This window comes from Dermochelys coriacea, chromosome 1 (genome assembly GCF_009764565.3).
Source record: "Dermochelys coriacea isolate rDerCor1 chromosome 1, rDerCor1.pri.v4, whole genome shotgun sequence".
NCBI classification, from domain to species: Eukaryota; Metazoa; Chordata; order Testudines; family Dermochelyidae; genus Dermochelys; species Dermochelys coriacea.
Genome location: NC_050068.2, coordinates 40,560,035 through 40,580,018, shown reverse-complemented (window position 1 = coordinate 40,580,018; position 19,984 = coordinate 40,560,035). Strand labels below are relative to the sequence as shown.

Below are 19,984 nucleotides of genomic sequence, written 5' to 3'. Positions count from 1 at the left end.
ACTTTGACCCTCAAAGCCCCCTGACCTGGTTGAAGAGGTTCCTGTCAGAACTGGCTGAGCTCGGCTTCCTGCTCTGGGTATTGAGGTCTGGCCACTGCTGCCAGGTTATGGCACAACTCAGGTTTGACCCATCCGCCTCTCCATGGAGTCGCACAGGTGGACCAGCCAAACCTGAGTGGCACTGCAATCCCATGTGCATGGAACCAGGTCACAACGCCCAGAGCAGAGAGCCAAACCCAGCCAGCCCTGCAGGATAGGAGCCGCAGAAGCCACTGTGGCAGGGTGAGTGCAGGCTTGCTCTGCAAACTCTGTCCCTCCCTCCCCTTTCCCCCCCGCCCCCACCAGAGCACCACTCAACTCCCTGGGTCTCCTACCTTCGAGGGGGCAACACCTATCTCATTTTAACCACTTCAAATGTTGGGAATTATGACTAAATGTAAGGAGTGCAGCAATGTTTGATTTTTGCAGACAATCTGAATAAATCACATGGAAGGGTGAACTCTTCCAGTCACCTCAGTGAGGTGTTCATTCACGTGCCCAGTGATGTCAGCATTTTGTTTCACTGCTGATGAAAGTATGTACAAGAGAAGAGTGAAATTAAGGTTTTAGAGAATCTTATGAAGAACCCAGTGGAGCTCAGCAGAGCGCAAGTGATCATATTTTGAACACCTGCACAATTTACCATGAGTTCAGTCTCAAATTGGCTTGTCAGGTGCATGTAGCTTACCTTTTAGGTGTAGCTTGGAAGAGTACCACTATTCTCAACCCCCCACCCCCTCCTCCAATTTGACACATGTTCTATTAGAAGGCGAAAATGAAAATTTTCCCCTGTATCATGCAAGTATACTTGTTTGGTACAATGTAGTTTTTAAAGACTGCACACTTCGCTTCTTCTTTCTTCATTTTAAAAATAGATAAAAAATTAGGTATTAAGGCTTTTATGTGGAAAAAATATATAAAAATTTCTATACAGACTTAGTTCCACTCCAGTATCAGTTTCTATAGCAAATGTTGGGTCTGTCTTCCTTAATTTTGTCTCTTAAGAATTCACAAGAAAAGTTCTGTTATCTATATTCAAATTGTCAAATTTCAAAGGTTAATAATGCATTCCCACCATCACTGCTTCAAAAAGAGAACCAAGATAAGTTATCATATCCATTATGATACATTTTAGTGTATACTTTAAGATGTTGAGAATACTTAATGTAATATAAACATTTTACTACGCTTCAGAAAAATCAGTTATATTTTCAGATGATTGCCCAGAGATTGAAGGGTATTAAACATCGAAGTCAGTGTTTTCCTTTAAGTACTAGACAACTAATAGCCAAATTTTATAACCTTAAGAACACTGCTAAGCAAAGAGAATTGTATATGAAACAGTCCAATATTTGTAAATTTAGAAATCAAATTGCTTACATACCTTTGTTTAAAAAAAAATCCAATTAACACTGAATTTAGTACCTTTTAGAGAATTGTTTAAATGTGACCTTGATAGAAAAATTCTGTCAGTTATTCTTGCATAGCTAAGCTGTAAAATAGTTCTACCAGGATCTCAGTTTGTAAAATTGTTTCCTAGTGTAATGTAGAACAGGCTTGAAGGTAATGGGTTTGGATTATCCTTATTGAAATCAGTGTTTCATAGGGAAATAGGAAAGCTTTTTTTTTTCTTGTTGCTGTCACTAGGGCCAGTCCCTGCCTAGTCTAGAGATGTCTTCCAGAGGTTGCCTGTATTCTTCCCCTATTGTTCCCGATTTCTCTTGTTAACGTCGACAGAGAAGAAGCTACCAGACCAGCTATCTCAGCTTAGCTCCTATCCGGGGACAGGAGGAGATGAAGCCTTAGGTTGTGCAGAGGAAGATGAAAACCTGTAAAGGGGAATTGGGAGGGAGAGATCTTGAGAGTACATCAGATGGGAGTAGCTAACTACTAGGTTCTCTACAAGAAAATGGCAGGTAGAAGGACTTCTATAGGGCAGGGGTAGTTGTGCGATGGACTGTTGTTGGGCTTGATGGGAGTGTCCATAAGTTTGGACAAACATCCAGGTTTTAGGATGCTTATTCAAATTCTCCTTTGGGGTTTTCCCATCACTATTTATTTTGGCCTATTGGTGGATTCTTGCTGATCTTATGATGCAAAAAATTCAATTTAAAAAAAAATGGTGATGAACCATCACAGGCTGTTGTAATATACGACAAAGGAGGATACCTAATAGGAAATCTTTAAATACATCCTGAAAGTGGTCTTTTTGAGGCCTGAAAATAAGACATTTGCTATTTTTAAAAATTTAATCCTAAAATTCACTAGAATGTTCACAAAAATGAGCAGCAGGGGGCTTAGTGGATGTCAATCAAAGCTAATTAGGAAAATTTGTCCTTGGGAAAGTTTTTTGTTAGTGACTATGGAATAAGTACTTTGCCTGCATAAAGAAAAGGAGTACCCGTGGCACCTTAGAGACTAACAAATTTATTAGAGCATAAGCTTTCGTGAGCTACAGCTCACTTCATCGGATGCATTTGGTGGAAAAAGCAGAGGAGAGATTTATACACACACACACACACACACACACACACACACACACACAGATAAACCCATTGTTTCATGTTCTCTGTGTGTATATAAATCTCTCCTCTGTTTTTTCCACCAAATGCATCCGATGAAGTGAGCTGTAGCTCACGAAAGCTTATGCTCTAATAAATTTGTTAGTCTCTAAGGTGCCACGGGTACTCCTTTTCTTTTTGCGAATACAGACTAACACGGCTGCTACTCTGAAATTTGCCTGCATAATGTTTGAATCGCTCTTCTGTCAGGTTATGGTTGGAAGCACGCCTTCTTCACATTTTTTGGTGGTGGGAAGGGTCTGCTACAGAGTTAATCAACCATAGGATCATAGAAATGTATGGCTGAGAGGGACCTCAAGAGTTCATCTATTTCAGCCCCCTGCACTAAGTAGCAGGACCAAGCCAGGCAACCCCTGAGATGTTTGTGCAACCTGTTCTTACAAACTTCCAATGACAGAGATTCCACAACCTCCCTTGGAAGCCTAGTCCAGTACAGAACTGTCCTTATAGTTAGAAAGTTTCCCAATATGCAATCTGAATCTCCCTTGTTTAGATTGTCATTACTACTTGTATTACCTTCTGTGGAGATGGAAAACAATTGATCACCATCCTCTTTATAACACTTGTAACATCTGAAGATAACAAATTTGCTAGTCTCTAAGGTGCCACAAGTACTTCTTTTCTTTTTGCGGATACAGACTAACATGGCTGCTACTCTGAAACCTGTCATATTTGAAGACTTATCAGGTATTTCAGCAGTACCTAGCTAGTTATTCCCCATTTTGTATTTGTGCATTTAATTTTTCTTTCCTGTGCACTTTCCATTTGTCTTTATTGAATTTCATCTTGTTGATTTCAGAGTCGTTAATACTGTCTTCCAAAGTGCTAGCATCCCCTGGCAGCTAAGTGTCATCCACAAATGTTAGAAGCATACTCTCCACTCCATTATCTAAGTCATTAATGAAAATATTGACTACTACCAGACCCAGGGGTCTGACCCCTGTGGGACCCCACTGCATTTGTCCTCCACAGTTTGACAGTATGCCAATGATAATTACTCTGAGTACGGTCTTTCAACTAGTTATGCATCCACCTTATAGTAATTTCATCTGTACAACATATCCCTAGTTTGTTTATGAATACATCATGTGGAACCGTGTCAGAAGCCTTACGAAAATCAAGATACATCACACACCTACAGCTCCCCACCCCCCATTCACTAGGCCAGTAACCTTGTCAAAGAAGAAATTTAGGTTGTTTGCCATGATTTGTTCATGACAAATCTATGCTGGCTATTACTTATAATCCTCTAGGTGCTTACACATTTATTGTTAAATAATTTGTTACAGTATCTTTCCAAGTATCAGAGTTAGGCTCACTGATCAGCAATTCCCTGGGTCCTCTTTGTAAAGATAGAGTACTTTGTTTGCCCTCCACCAGTCCTTTTGGACCTTGTGTCCCCCTTAAGTTCTCAAAGATAATCACGAATGGTTTTGAGAATGCCTTAGCTTGTTTGGTAAGCATGGGGTGCATTTCATCAGGCCCTGCCAACTTGAATACATCTAACTTAGCTGAATATTCTTTAACTTGTTCATTCCCTGTTCTGGCTTGTGTTCCTTCCCCTTTGTTGATAATATTAATTATGTTAGATATGTGGTCACAGTTTACCTTATTAGTGAAGGCTGAAGTAAATAGTCATTAACACTTCATCCTTCTTGATATTTTCCATTATTAGCTCTCCTGCCCTACTAAACAGAGGGCCTACACTTGCCTTTGTCTTTCTCTTGCTCCTAATGTTTATAGAGCCTCTTTTTACTGCCTTTTATGTCTATTTCTACATGTGACTGATTTTATGCCTTGGCGTGCCTTATTTTGTCCCTACCTGCTTCTGCTGCTCTTTTTGTACTTATCCTTGGCAATTTCCACCTTTTGTAGGATTCCTTTTTGATTTTCAGGTCATTTAAAGAGCTCCTGATGAAGCCATGCTGGCCTCTTACTATTCTACGTATCTTTCTTTTGTATCAAGATAGCTTGCTGCTGCAGCTTTAATATTGTCTCTTTTAGAAACTGCCAGTTCTCCTGAACTCCTTTTTCCTTAGATTTTCTTCCCTTGGGATCTAACATATCAGTTCTATGAGTTATAGAAGTCTGCTTTTTTTGAAATCCATTGTCATTCTGCTGCTCACTCCTTCCTTTCCTTAGAATCATGAAATTTATCATTTCATCATTTTAATTATTAAGTTAGGCATTTACTGCTATGAGTTAGGTTACATAAAAGGGTTTTAATGGTATTTCTGCTTCATTTTTGACCACTTTGTAAGTTAACACGATTTGCTATTTGTTTAATTGTGTATATTCCTTGTTTCAAACTCAAACATGTTTGTTTATTTTTTTAATGCAGTCTTTGTCACCTTGTGGATTTATCATCCTGGGCTCAACTTCCAATTTTTATTCTATTTATTTTCTATTGAATTGCTTTTTTGTATGTGTCTTCAACAAATCCTTTCCTCTTTGCATTATTAGATTCAACTCCAAATTGTAATTTGAAAATCTTTTGACTTTGAATTTTGTTTGAAATATCCTGGTCCGTTTTGGCCCACTTTCTAACAATTACTCTACACAGACCCCAGTCCTGCAAAGATTTACAGTACACATGTGGTTACTTTTATACTCTGAGTAGTCCTGTTGAAGTCATTGGGTGCCTTACTGTGTAGATGCACAAATTGTGGTAGAATGACAGATCCTCAGTTGGTGTAAATTGGCAGAGCTATGTCAAATTACATCAGTTGAGGGCCTGACCCAGTCTTAAATTATCCAGCTTAAATATGTTTTTTAATTACATGTTGACCTTTGCAAATATTGTTATATTAAAATTGTGTAGTATATAAAATTTGACTGTTGTAATAGAACTTAGTTTATGGAAATGGCAAATGGCAACAGGAGTACATCTTTGGCTAGAAGGTAAAAGTGAAAATGATGCCACAGATTCCTTGTTAGACTGGAGTATATTATCTTGTATAAAAGATGGCATCTAATTTAACTGTGTAAAAATGATGTTTACATACCTGCTTTAAATGATGAAAGATGCCACATGAAATTTTACTTGGCTAACAAATAAAGCTACTGTAGATCTTTAAGAATTGTGTGTACATCTCGTGTAGAGTAGACTTGATTGAATACATTTTTCACCTCATTCGTGTGAAAGAGATTCTGATATTACAAATCAGTTTTTTTAAACTATCTATTTTGAAAACTTTCATCTAGATCTCTTGCTTTACTGCAATGTTATTGCATTATGCAATTATTGCAACTTACGCTGTAGCCAGTCCAGACCAGTGTAAAATGCTTTTAGATGCTCAGTATTGCTACATAAAGAAAAATGGACATGTTTGCCATGTTGGTCCATTGGACAAGTTGTAGTCTTAATTTCCAAAGGCTAGTGTCAAATAACTCTACAGTACAAAGATTTCACTTTGAATGTCTCATATTGTTGTTATGCTATATTTATATGCAATCTGGGAGTGTCCCAAAATTTGCTTTGCTTCTGGTTAAGCCATAGAATTTATTCACTCATTAAGCACCTTTTGCAATTTATTTTGTGGGTAAACATATTTTCTATTCAGAAGTATTGCACAGTGCTATAAATTGTTAATTTTTTAGCCCTTAACCTGAATGCTGTTTTAACCTTCAAAAAGAATCTGTTCATCTAGTGAAGGGAGCAGTGTTATATTTACATCAAATTATAGTCTGAGTATTTTCATAAATGTTTAACTGTACATTTTTATTTAAGGCTTGTCTTCCATCTGCCTTTATAGATTTGCATATAAAAAATCTGTAGCTAATCGGATCAGTGATTAGCATATGCTGAAAAGTTCATACCTATAGTGATTAGTGAAGTGACTTGAAGTCTATTAAAATAAAATGTTTCATTTTGGGTAGCTTTATAACTTCAAACGTTCCTTTCTTGAGGACCAGATTTATTAACTGATTAAATATAATGTAGATTTTATAGTTAACTTATCTCTTCATACTCACTGAATTTAGCATCCTCGTTGAATCCATGCCATCTGTTCTTATAGTACATTCCTATTTTCCATTTACACTGATAGTGAGTTAATTAAATCACAATTTACCCATTCCAGTTTTGGTACTAACCCAGAGTTTAGAGTATCTTTGTTCAAGGATGGCCATTTCAGAAGCATTAGTTGTTTGGAATTTCAATCTGAAAGGTATGTTGAGGAAAGTATGTTTACAACTCCCTTGGAGAGAGAGATACATAAATTCAATTCAATTAACAGTAACTATATCCTATGTTTTGCATAATCACAGGTTTCAGAGTAGCAGCCGTGTTAGTCTGTATTCGCAAAAAGAAAAGGAATACTTGTGGCACCTTAGAGACTAACAAATTTATTAGAGCATAAGCTTTCGTGAGCTACAGCTCACTTCATCGGATGCATTTGGTGGGAAAAAAAAAAAAAGACTACTTTTCTATAGCCATCTGGCCTTGCCCCGTCACACAGGCTACAAACCTGTGTATTTTGGTATGAATTTCATGTTTTTAGAAGGAAGACATCTTCTGAAAATATTTGGTAGTGATTAGTATGTACAGCTGTGTGACATGTCACTTTTTAATATTTTATGACACTTTAGAAAATAGAAAAGGAGTACTTGTGGCACCTTAGAGACTAACAAATTTATTAGAGCATAAGCTTTCGTGAGCTACAGCTCACTTCATCGAATGCATCCGATGAAGTGAGCTGTAGCTCACGAAAGCTTATGCTCTAATAATTTTGTTAGTCTCTAAGGTGCCACAAGTACTCCTTTTCTTTTTGTGAATACAGACTAACACGGCTGCTGCTATGAAACCTGTCACTTTAGAAAATGTATCACTTAGTGATCCAGGACATTGTTGGAAGTGTAGCTTACTTCATGGGCAAAGAATTTCAGTGACCCAGGCTGATTGGACCTTACTATCTTAAATTTCTTAAAGGCTATAAAGGGAATAATGCAAGAAATTAGAAATTTGAGGCAAACAAAACGATAAAAATGTGAATGATTTGCTTACATAATATAATCATCTGATAATTACAATATAATACTAAATTTCTGTTTTTATTCAAGTATAACTATTTTTAGCCTTGAGCCTATGTAAGGTGCCTTTGGTCTTAAAAAATTAAAGACCAAACATCCCATAATTAGCATGAAAGATATAGGAGTCAATGCTAACATTTTTTGGGTTTCATTTAGTATAGTGGCATCTTGTAGGGATTTTAGAAAGAGTGGGCCAAATTCATTCTTGGTGTAATTTTGATTTAGATGGAATTGCATTGAATTTGAAACCGTATTTCTCTAGAGATTTTATGATTCAATATAGCCTCCCTCCTTTTTAGTAAAATCCACTAGTCATCATGAACATACAAACTGAAGATGATATATCAAGAGATCAAGTTAGACTTTGAGATAATGAACTGCTACAACCTCTGTAATCCTTAGTTCAAATCTTGGCTTAGGTCCCAAGAGAAAATTAGTTAAATCTCACACTAATTCCCCTCCACTTCCTTTCATCTTCCCTTGCCTGCTATGAGGGTCAGGGAAGTGGGTGGCTTTCTGCTTTCTCTTCTCTCTCCTGACCATTTTTTTGAGGTGAATCCCTCTCTTCCTTCTGCTGTTTCTCTTTTTACGCTCTTTGCTGCAGTAGTGAGCTCTTTACTCTTTTCTTTCCATCTAAGTAATTTCTGTACTTCCACAAAGGAGTTACACTATTAATGGGAAGGGAAGTAGTCCATACAGTTTGGAAAGTGAGAGGAGGTGGTCTGCTGATGTTACTGGATATGTCCACCAGACAACTTCTCTATTAATTAGGGTTCTATATTATGAAGAGTATGAGAAAACCCTTGTCTTTTCCAGAAAACTTATACTTTTTGTTCACAAACTAAAAGAAAATCTCAAATTGTAGACTGGAGTTTAAGGGTGTATCTTCACCTTTTAAGGCTTTTATCTATTTTGCCCTACCACCAGATCTTATTTGTCTTGCAGTGTTCACTTCCACTTTTATAGCTTGTCAAAGTTCACAAAATCATTACCTTGTCCTTCTTCACCTCCCCTGCTTATGATTTCACACTGCCATGTTTCTTATGGAATGCTGCCATCTGACAGTCAGGTGGCACACAGTTATGTGAAATGTACTTGTTTTACTACTACTTCATCCCCCCATCACCTACCTTTCTGTCTATTCTTCTACCTCTTTCATCTTGACGTAATCCTACACTGTGAGTTAGAGCAGGGCTTATCTCTCTTACTTGTTTGCATGATGCCTAGCACAATAAATCCCTAATCTTGGATTGGGGCCTCTAAAACAACTATCATAACACACACAATAAATAAGGATTCAGGAATCTGTGTCTGAAACTTTCTCCTTTCATCTTTGAGTTCCAGATGGGGTTTTTTAGGATAATTCATTTTTCTCCCGTCCCTACTCACTATCTTCACATATAAATTTTACAAATTTATTCCCTTTGCAATAAACAAAGTCAAATATGGGTTTAACGTCCTGCCATCACATAAGATTTCTGGACATGGCCTTCTCTGTTTTGTCTAATGCAAGTTAGTTCAAGTCAGGGGAATATTTGTGTCAAATTTGCTTTGAAAATGCATTAAATAAAACAAGTATCAATTTAATATACAATGAATCATTTTGCCTAAACTGTTAACATCAAGACAATCATTTTATACCATATCTATTTACATGAAATTTGCATTCATGTCTAGAACCATTTTTAATATACTTTTATCTTCTAATAATGTGACTTAGCAGCTGGAAACACAAAAATAATCTGTATCACATGACTGGGACCATATCAGCAGACCAGGACTCGCGTTTTGAGAACCACTGTGATAGCAGTGGGAACTAATTTTACCTGTATCAAACAGTCTATTTGAAACAAAGTTGTTGGGAAAACTATGTCTAGCTTCAGACAAGGTGCAGGCTCATGGCTCAGGCCTCTCTACCCTCTTGGTGGATTGTTCTGCCAGAAGCAGTCTTGGTTTGATGACAGTCAGATCATAAAAATCAGCTGAAAAGTATTTATTTTTAAAGTACAAGATGTTATTTCAAGGTGGATAAAAAGTAGAGATAAAAAACATTTAACTTCAAAGGCTAGAAGTACTACCCTCCACAACATGACTGTAGTGTAGTCTAACCGAGCATGTTGCCAGGTAAATAACAGTCCATGAGGCACTCCCACTAAAAGTATCTCATGTCCACACCACTGATTTTGTCACCAGGCCAACACAATTTAATATTAATTTTTTAGGTTTTAAATGAATTTATTAGTACTTATAAATAACCCGCTTTTTTGAAAAGTCAAAGAATAAGACAGTACTAGATAGATCAACAACATATTTACCGTTCTGTAAATTTTTTGTTTAGTAGTCTCAAAATGTTAAGGTACAGCAATAAAATCATTTTCTGGCAATGTAATTAATAGTAAGAAGTGATGTAGATTGGATGGAAGAAATCACGGAAAGCTCACAACTTCTGTTAAAACATTCCATTAATCATTAGCCCTAAAAATAATAGCTGCTTCAATGTAGTTCTTCACATTTATGGAAAAGGATGATTATGAAATGGGACTGCAGTCTTTAGGCTACCAGGTGAGATCAGCAATCCTGCTCACTAAGGGCATGTCTATACTTATGGCTAAATCAGCATTGCTGCAATCAATGTAGCGGTGTCAATTTAGTGGATCTGGTGAAGACCAGCTAAGTTGATGGCAGAGCACTCTCCTGTACTTCAGCTCCCTGAGAAGCATAAGGTAAGTCAGCAGAAGAGCATCTCCCATCAACACAGCATTGTGTAGACACCACTGTAAGTCAACCTAAGTTACATAGACTTAAGTTACATAACTTACGTAACTGAAGTAGTGCGACTTCAGTCGATTTACAGCTTTAGTGTACACTAGCCCTCAGTTGGAGGATGGTAGAGCTGTGGTAAATCACTCAGTTTAACTACACAAATTCATTATGCAAATCCTGATATACTTTTACATATTTGTTCAATTAAAATTTTGAATTAGCTTTCTGGATTTTTAAAATTCATAATCAAGTGATAGTTCATACCCACATATTTCAAACTGTGCTTTGTTTCTTTTTTCCCACATGCAAAATGTGAAAATGGAGTATTAAGACAGAATACTTGGTGGTTGCCTGAAAAATAAAAACTTCAATTTTTTTTAAATAAGAGAAGTCAATGTAATCAGACCTCGTCCCTACGCGCCCTGCTGTACTGCCCCTCCCTCCCCATTTGCTCCTTCAAATGCAGTCTGAATAGTTTCCTGTTATGCTGTTTCAAAGCCACAAGCAGCAGAAGTCTCCAGAGATGTTAGACGCATGCTTAAAGCTACAGTGCTCTATATTACCAGTTGTATTCATGTTTATGAACATGTAATCAATTGATGTAAGGAATGAGTGAGATAGTGTGAGTGACAGCCAATGCCAAAGCAAAGAAGCAAATATCCCCTTTTATGGAGTCATGGTATTATCGTGGTGAATATATAAATTTCAAGACGGGCAGCCAGATAAAAGTTACTAACAAGGAAGTGTAACAGCACGCTAAACTCTGAACCGGACCGGAAGCAGTAGAGCCTTCCCACAGATCTGAAAGGACTCTGGGGACTCTTGTCGCCTAGCGGGTTGATTTCCGGGCAGCTGAAGTTTGGCCAGCCCTAGCCACTTGCTAAAATCGAAACCAACATCTGTGCCTGCAGCCTGCCAGCATGAATGAGTTGTGTGTGTGAGTATAACTGCAAATAAGGGAAGCAATAAATCAATCCTCCGTGTTGCTCTAGTTCATCTTTTGTCTATGGTTATTTCCTGGCTGGTTCCAGGAACGGGTAACAGTTACTAGATTGCAAAACTGTGCTTACCCTTTCTTCTTCTGGTTTTGTGCCATTGTTTGCAGAATTCTACCTGTAGAGGACCAAATATGGTTGAAGATTTAGGCTGAAAGACTGCTGGCTTACCTACACCCTTCTCATCCCATCCGCAGATTAGTTGATATACTGAATCACTGTTTGTGTGGAATGAGTGAGAACTCCCTTTATATACACCAATGCTATAATCAGTAAGGGAAATTATAATTGCTATATTTTACAAATCTCTAAAAAATTATCTACCATAGCCTTTGTATACATGTTATAATTTTAAGGCCTGATAGTTTGACTGCTACCAGAACTAGAAACAAATACCTTATACCATGAAAAAGGGAAAATGGTGGACTTCTGATGGAATAAAGTTCCCATTTGTACCCTCAATAGATCAAAGAGCAGGCCATAAACTTGTCACTAGTTTGAGACTGATATTGATGGTTGTAACGTGCAGGTAAATGCAGTTTGGGGCAGCAGGATTACATTTTGGGAAAGACATATTTTCATGGCAAGATTTTGGTTTTGTTTTTTTAAAATGGCAGTGGTTGGTAGCTGCTCAGAAGTTTGGCATGTTAGAAGTAGTCCCAGTAGAGAGGGATTAGTAAAAAATGCAAGTGAAATGACCAAAGGCACGTGATAAATTACACTGATCACTTGCATCACACCTCCACATAAGTAATGTGTTCGTGCATATACATCTGTTTACTGTAAGTTTTTCTGTTTTGAAAGTTATAAAATTCAGTGCAGTGAATTAAGAATAATACAATCAGATGCAAAAGGATTTAAAATTGTTTAGGTGACTAGGCCAACAGCTGGCAAATGCCACTATGGAAAAATGTAAAATAATTAGTCTGGGAGCAAGAAACCAAATGAAATACAGTATGTGCTGAAATGGAACAATCATTCAGCACCCTGACTAGAAAAAGGATTTGAAGGTTATTGTGGAAAAATCATTGAAACCATAAGGCTTGTGCACAGGTGCAAGCAAGCAAGTTACTAGGTTGTATTAGCAGAGGGGCCGAATACAAAACAAGAGGTGATACAGTTACAGGAGTGTTAGACTCCATCTGGAATACTCTATGCAGTGTTGGTCACCATGCCACATGAAGATATTATTGCCTTGCTTCGGGGGGGCGGGGTGAGGAGGAGTGCAATAAGAAGTAATAAAGATAAAGAATCTTTTATGAATAAAAGTTAAGAGTTGGGTTTGTCTTTGGAAGAGAGGTAACATAAATTTACAAACATGAAAAAGACTAGTGAAATTGGTGGGTTTTTTCCCTTAGTGTAAGAGTTCAAAACTCAGGGGAAATCTTAAGCATTGGGAAACTAAGTATAAGTGGACAATTTAGACAGAAGTACTTCATGCAAAGTGTGACTACTGAAATAGAGTATTGGTAAATTCTGTAGACTCCTGAAAGAAGAGGAAGAAGAGGGTATAGCAAACAATCAAAAAGGTGTGATTGAATTTAAATTTTAAAGGACAGGCATGTTAAGCTGGGATATCTTTATTTCTTTTCTTAAAAGTTTGTATATTTTGGATAGTCATGGTCTTAGTCTGAGAGCCACTGTTACAGCTTATTGTACTTATGAAGTCTGTTTCCATATCTACTAAGACTGTTTTTAAATGCATGTGGGGAGCACCTAAAGTTTTCCTGCTGTGTGTGCTAAGAATAACATTTCATTTGGCATCTACTATTTTAGTTGTCAAGATCCAGCACCTAGAAATGAAGACTGAACATTTAGTGCTACACATTCAGTGCAACCATAATACCTAAACAGTAACAGTGGTAAAATATTTGGTAAAATGTTTGAGATACAGTTTCCTATTTGTCAACTATTTTCCCCGTGTAATTTAAAAAAGAGAGTAAATTAAAGAAAACGTGTTCTGTTGTGAGGTAAGGGGCTTCAATGCATATAGTTAAACTTTAAATAGTTAACTGTTTTAGCATTTTATTTTTTTTACAGTAATAACATGTTACATACAAAACTACAAAATTGGAAAAAAAGTTTTCAGCACTTACCTAACTGTCAATAATGCGAATAATGTAAGAAATAATTCATTAGCTATTTTAATCATTTGAGCTTCTATGTGGGGAGATTTCGTGTTGTTTTCTGAATAAAATTTCTCTGATTTAATCCGAGTGATCTGCATTCTTAGGATCAGAGCACTATTTTATAGGAATATTTATGATGATGGTTGGGAAAGCAACTTGAAGATTTAGTGGAAGTTGCATTAGCTCCTCTGAGGACATTTGTCTGTCACTTTGTTACCCAAGCTTGCAATTTTTGGGTTGGTGTTACATCCCTATCTGCTTTTGTAAAATCAGATTATTGGCAGCAGTGTTGCACCCTTGGTACCTTCTGGCTGTGTTGCAGAGCTGCCCAACTTGTCGGCACCACAGTTTCACTTCCCGGGCCTCAGAGTATGGAATTGAAGCCAACATTGGGCCTGGCATCAAAGGCCTTCTTGACGCTGGTGCATCCTTTGCTACAGATCCATTGGTCCAGCCTCAATGCGGGCGCTTCTCCCAGTACTTGGTGGGAGTATCTCTCATTCCGTACTGTCAGTTCTTACCCCATATTCCTTTTTGGCACTGATGCTGTGCCCATATTGGGCTTCAGACAAGTCTGACTGTTTGTCCCATCGAGGCTGGTTGCCCCACAGTCACCAGAGAACCTTTGGGACTCCTCAGGGTCCAGATCAGGGGCATCCTCCCCCTCATCATTGCCCAATAAGCGCCAGAAATCACCTTCAAATCATCATCAGTGATCAGAGATTGGCATCTGTTCCACAGCTGGGACAGGAGCTCTTGGCCCAGTGTTTACAGGCCACCAGCATCTTACCTGTATGCCCAGTGGCTTCCTCAGAATCCTTGTGACACTCCTCAGTCCCTAAAGTCTCACTCTTTTCCTGTTCCAGACAAGATCTCCAGTCCTGAAAACTGCCTCTCCTCATGACTCTACTATGCTGCAATCTTCCTCTCCCTTGATACCTGAAGACTTATGGCATATCAGTACCTCCTGAAGTATATGGCTGCTACCTTGGACATTGAGACAGAATTCCTGAAGGAGAATATGCATAAGCTGCTGGATATTTTCCAATCAGCTCTGTGGAGAGTTGATAAATGTGGCTCTCTTGGAGCTTGGAAAGGCCCTCTAGAATACTGTAGTTTCATTGCTTCTGACAGCGAAGCATTCTGAGAAGTGGTACTTCATTCCCATACAGAATTTTGAGGGTTTCTACTCCCACCTGGCCCCTAATTCGCTGGTGGTAACTGCAACAATTGACAGAGAATGGCAGGGGAGGTATAAATCCACCCTTAAGTACAAAGAGTCCAAGAGAATGGACTTGATGCGGAGGAAGATTGATACCCCCTCTTCCCTGCAGATTTGCATCACAAATCAGCAGGCGTTGCTCTCTAAATATGACTTTGTTGGGCAATCATGTCTAAGTTCACAGACAAGTTGCCAGAAGCCTCCAGAGAAGAGTTTAAGGCATTCATTGCACAAGGCCATATGGTGGTCAAGACCTCACTGCACTCAGCTCTGGACATGGCAGATGTCCCAGCCAGAATTATGACATTGACTGGGACCATGAGGAGGGCCTCATGCCAGAATTCTGCAGCCATTGTGCCTGAGGTGCAGCAGACTATTGAGGACTTACCATTTGATGGCTAGGCTTTGTTTTCAGAAAAAAGACAGAACCTTGATCTCTTTTAAAGACTCTCAAGCTCCTTAGCATTCTCTGGGAGTAAAAAGGTGACCACTGTATGTGTTTAAACTCCGTGTTCTTCGCTACTTGGGGCATTCAGCATCTTGCCTTGTTGTTACTTCATTTTTGTTTAACTCTTTGTATGTCACCTTAAAGCATTAAAGGCTTTGAGGGATAAGCACTTAAAAGTAGCTATCTCTGGAAAAGTAGTGTGAAGAATATCTGTCAAAAATGTCTTAAATCAGGAAATACAGTTAACATTGTAAAAATCTCTGCTTTTGTAAATTTTATTTGATTGTATGCTTGAGCTATTCTGAAATCCAGTTTTAAAAGACTTGTTGATCAACAAAAGACTCTGCACATTTACCAGCATGAGATACACAGCAGAAGAAATTTTCAGCTACGTACAAATCCAGAGTGGAAATACTTTTCTTGGGATATATGATGGGTTGGATCACAGAAACCCTGTTGGGAACTGCCAACTGGTGTGCTGAGACTACTTCTAACCCATTTTCCTTGCCGGCTTGGGACTCCAGACACTTGCCTTGTTTGAGCCAGACACAGGATAAACTCATAAATTGTTCACCCTTTATAACACTGATACAGAGATATGCACAGCTGTTTGCCCCCCTCCAGGTATTAATACATACTCTGGGTTAATTAATAAGTAAAATGTGACTTTATTAAATATGAAAGGTAGGTTTTAAGTGGTTCCAAGTTATAACAGACAGAACAAAGTGAATTACCAAGCAAAATAAAATAAAACATGCAAGTCTAAGCCTAATACAGTAAAAAAACTGAATACAGATAAAATCTCACCCTTAGATAGAGGTAAGAAACCGTTTTCAGGCTCTCTGCACAGGTACTATGTGGAAAATTATTTGGAAGAGCCATCTGAGGGAAGGGATCAGAAGGCGACCCCATTGACCAGAAGGCCTGAGATATACTGTCCTAAGGATGGGGGTTCCACGACCACCACTCCCAAGAGGAGGAGATGGATGGTGGTTGTCGGGGACTCCCTCCTAAGGGGGACAGAGTCATCCATCTGCTGACCAGACCAAGAGACTTGAGAAGTGTGCTGCTTGCTTGGAGCTAGAATTCAGGATGTGACGGAGTATCTGCCGAGACTGATCAAGCCCTACCCCTTTCTGCTTCTCCACGTGGACACCAATGATACTGCCAAGAATGATCTTGAGTGGGTCACTGCAGACTACATGGCTCTGGGAAGAAGGATAAAGGAGTTTGAGGCGCAAATTGTGTTCTCATCCATCCTCCCAGTTGAAGGAAAAGGCCCAGGTAGGGACCGTCGAATTGTGGAGGTAAATGCGTGGTTACACAGGTGGTGTCGGAGAGAGGGCTTTGGATTCCTCGATTATGAAATGTTGTTCCAGGAAGAAGGATTGCTAGGAAGAGATGGGATCCACCTAATGAAGAGAGGGAACAGTATCTTCGCAGGCAGGCTTGCTAGCCCAGTGAGGAGGGCTTCAAACTAGGTTCGCCGGGGATGGTGACCGAAGCCCTGAGGTAAGTGGGGAAGTGGGATACCGGGAGGAAACACAAGGAGGAGGGTGTAATGGGGAAGGGGTTGAGAAAGCAGGTCAATCGGCTAGTTATCTTAGGTGTATGTACACGAACACAAGAAGCCTGGGAAACAAGCAGGAAGAGTTGCAAGTCCTGGCACAGTCAAAGAACTATGATGTGATTGGAATAATGGAGACTTGGTGGTGTAGCTCACATGCCTGGAGCACTGTCATGGATGGGTATAAACTGTTCAGGAAGGGGAGGAAAGGTGGAGGAGTTGCAATGTATGTAAGAGAGAGGTATGATTGCTCAGAGCTCCATTATGAAACTGCAGAAAACTGTTGAGAGTCTTTGGGTTAAGTTTAGAAGTGAGAGCAACAAAGGTGATATCGTGGTGGGCGTGTGTTATAAGCCACCGGACCAGGAGGATGAGGTAGATGAGGCTTTCTTCGGACAATTAATGGAAGTTTCCAGAACACCGGCCCTGGTTCTAATGCGGGACTTCAATCACCCTGACATCTGCTGGGAGAGCAATACAGTGGTGCACAGACAATCCAGGAAGTTTTTGGAGTGTTGGGGACAAATTCCTGGTGCAACAACTGGAGGAACCCACCAGGGGCCATTCTCCTCTTGACCTGTTGCTTACAAACAGGGAAGAATTGATAGGGGAAGTAGAAGTGGGTGGCAACCTGGGCAGCAGTGACCATCAGATGGTTGAGTTCAGAATCCTCACAAAAGGAAGAAAGGAGAGTAGCAAAATATGGACCCTGGACTTCAGAAAAGCAGACTTTGACTCCCTTAGGGAATTGATGGGCAGGATCCCCTGGGAGGCTAATACGAGGGCAAAAGGAGTCTAGGAACGCTGGCTGTATTTTAAAGAAGCCTTTTTGAGGGTGCAGGAACAAACCATCCTGATGTGCAGGAAGAATAGAAAATATGGAAGGTGACCAGCTTGGCTTAACAGTGAAATCTTCAATGAGCTTAAACACAAAAAGGAAGCTTACAAGAAGTGGAAACTTGGACAGATGACTAGGGAGGAGTATAAAAATATTGCTCCAGTATTCAGGGCTATAATCAGGAAGGCCAAAATACAACTGGAGTTGGAGCTAGCAAGGGATGTGAAGGGTAACAAGAAGGGTTTCTGTATGTATGATAGCAACAAAAAAAGGTCAGGGAAAGTCTGGTACCTTTATTGAATGAGGAAGGCAGCCTAGTGACAGATGATTTGGAAAAAGCTGATGTACTCAATGCTTGTTTTGCCTCTGTCTTCACAGACAAGGTCAGCTCTCACACTGCTGTCCTGGGCAACACAGTATGGGCAGGAGGTGAGCAGCCCTCCGTGGTGAAAGAACAGGTTAAGGACTATTTAGAAAAGCTGGACATACACAAGTTCATGGGTCCAGATCTAATACGTCTGAGGGTGCTGAGGGAATTGGCTGATATGATTGCAGAGCCATTGGCCATTATCTTTGAAAACTCATGGCAATTGGGGGGTGATTGGAAAAAGGCAAATATAGTGCCCATCTTTAAAAAAGGGAAGAAGGAAAACCCGGGGAACTACAGACCAGTCAGCTTCACCTCAGTCCCTGGAAAAATCATGGAGCAGTCCTCAAGGAAACTATATTGAAGCACTTGGAGGAGAGGAAGGTGGTCAGGAACAGTCAACATGGATTCACCAAGGGCAAGTCATGCCTGAGCAATCTGATTGCCTGCTATGATGAGATAACTGGCTCTGTGGATATGGGGAAAGCAGTGGACTTCATATATCTTGACTTTAGCAAAGCTTTTGATATGGTCTCTCTCATTATTCTTGCCAGCAAGTTAAAAAGGTATGGATTGGATGAATGGACTGTAAGGTGGATAGAAAGCTGGCTAGATTGTCAGGCTCAGTGGGTGGTGATCAATGGCTTGATGTCTAGTTGGCAGCCGGTATCAAGCAGAGTCCCCGGGGGGGCTGGATTTGTTCAACATCTGTATTAATCATCTGGATGATGGGATTGATTGCACCCTTAGCAAGTTCACAGATGACACTAAGCTTGGGGGAGAGATAGATATCCTGGAGTGTAGGGATAGGGTCCAGAGTGACCTAGCCAAATTGGAGGATTGGGCCAAAAGAAATCTGATGAGGTTCAACAATGACAAGTGCAGAGTCCTGCACTTAGGATGGAAGAATCTCATGCACCACTACAGGCTGAGTACCAACCAGCTGAGCAGAAGTTCTGCAGAAAAGGACCTGGGGATTATAGTGAATGAGAAGCTGGATATGAGTCAACCGTGTGCCCTTGTTGTCAAGAAGGCTAACGGCATATTGGGCTGCGTTAGTAGGAGCATTGCCAACATATCAAGGGAAGTGATTATTCCCCTCTATTCAGCACTGGTGAAGCCACATCTGGAGTATTGCGTCCAGTTTTGGGCCCCCCACTGCAGAAAGAATATGGACAAATTGGAGAGAGTCCAGTGGAGGGCAACGAAAATGATCAGGGACTCGGGCACATGACTTATGAGAAGAGGCTGAGGGAACTGGACTTGTTTAGTCTTCAGAAGAGAAAAGTGAGGGGGGATTTGATAGCAGCCTTCACTACCTGAAGGGGGGTTCCAAAGAGGCTGGAGCTCAGCTGTTCTGAGTGGTGGCAGATGACAGAACAATGAGAAATGGTCTCAAGTTGCAGTGCGGGAGGTCTAGGTTGGATATTAGGAAACTCTATTTCACTAGGAGGGTGGTGGAACTTTGGAAATGGTTACTTGGGGAGGTGGTGGTATCTCCATCCTTAGAGGTTTATAAGGCCTGGCTTGACAAAGCCAGGCCGGGATGATTTAGTTGGTGTTGGTCCTGCTTTGAGCAGGGGTTGGACTGGATGACCTTCTGAGGTCTATTCCAACTCTAATCTTCTATGATTCTATGAAAAGAAACCTATCTTTTCTCTGTAAAGAGGAAGGCCACAACTTAAGGCTGGTGGTTCTGTAAACACTAGTAAAAAGTGAAAGGTGATTACCTCTTCACAGTCATCAAGAACACACAGGTTCAGTTGTTCTGTAATGACTCAAGTTAATAAAACATTGTTAAATATTAATATTTCATTCACAAGACTTCATTTGAAGTCCATTTCAACTCCTGAGAGAATTATCCTGAAGTCATTATAGTTAAAAATGTTAATTTTCATTGCTATAAGGTCAGCTGAATTCCCTGGTCATTAATCCTTCTGAGATTTTCGGAGACACAGCCTTTTCTTGGTTATACCTGTAATTTGTACATAGTATTATGACTT

At 39.7% G+C, this 19,984-nt stretch overlaps 1 protein-coding gene and 1 long non-coding RNA gene across 3 annotated transcripts in view; both read left to right on the top strand.

The window, feature by feature from the left end:
• The window catches only part of MICU2 (mitochondrial calcium uptake 2), a 270,237-nt gene that overhangs the window by 110,156 nt on the left and 140,097 nt on the right, over positions 1-19,984 (top strand). The window lies entirely within an intron of this gene.
• Positions 1,775-5,698, top strand: LOC122457900. The gene is made up of 3 exons (XR_006277620.1): positions 1,775-1,955; positions 3,423-3,424; positions 4,963-5,698. It is a non-coding gene; the product is annotated as an uncharacterized LOC122457900 (long non-coding RNA).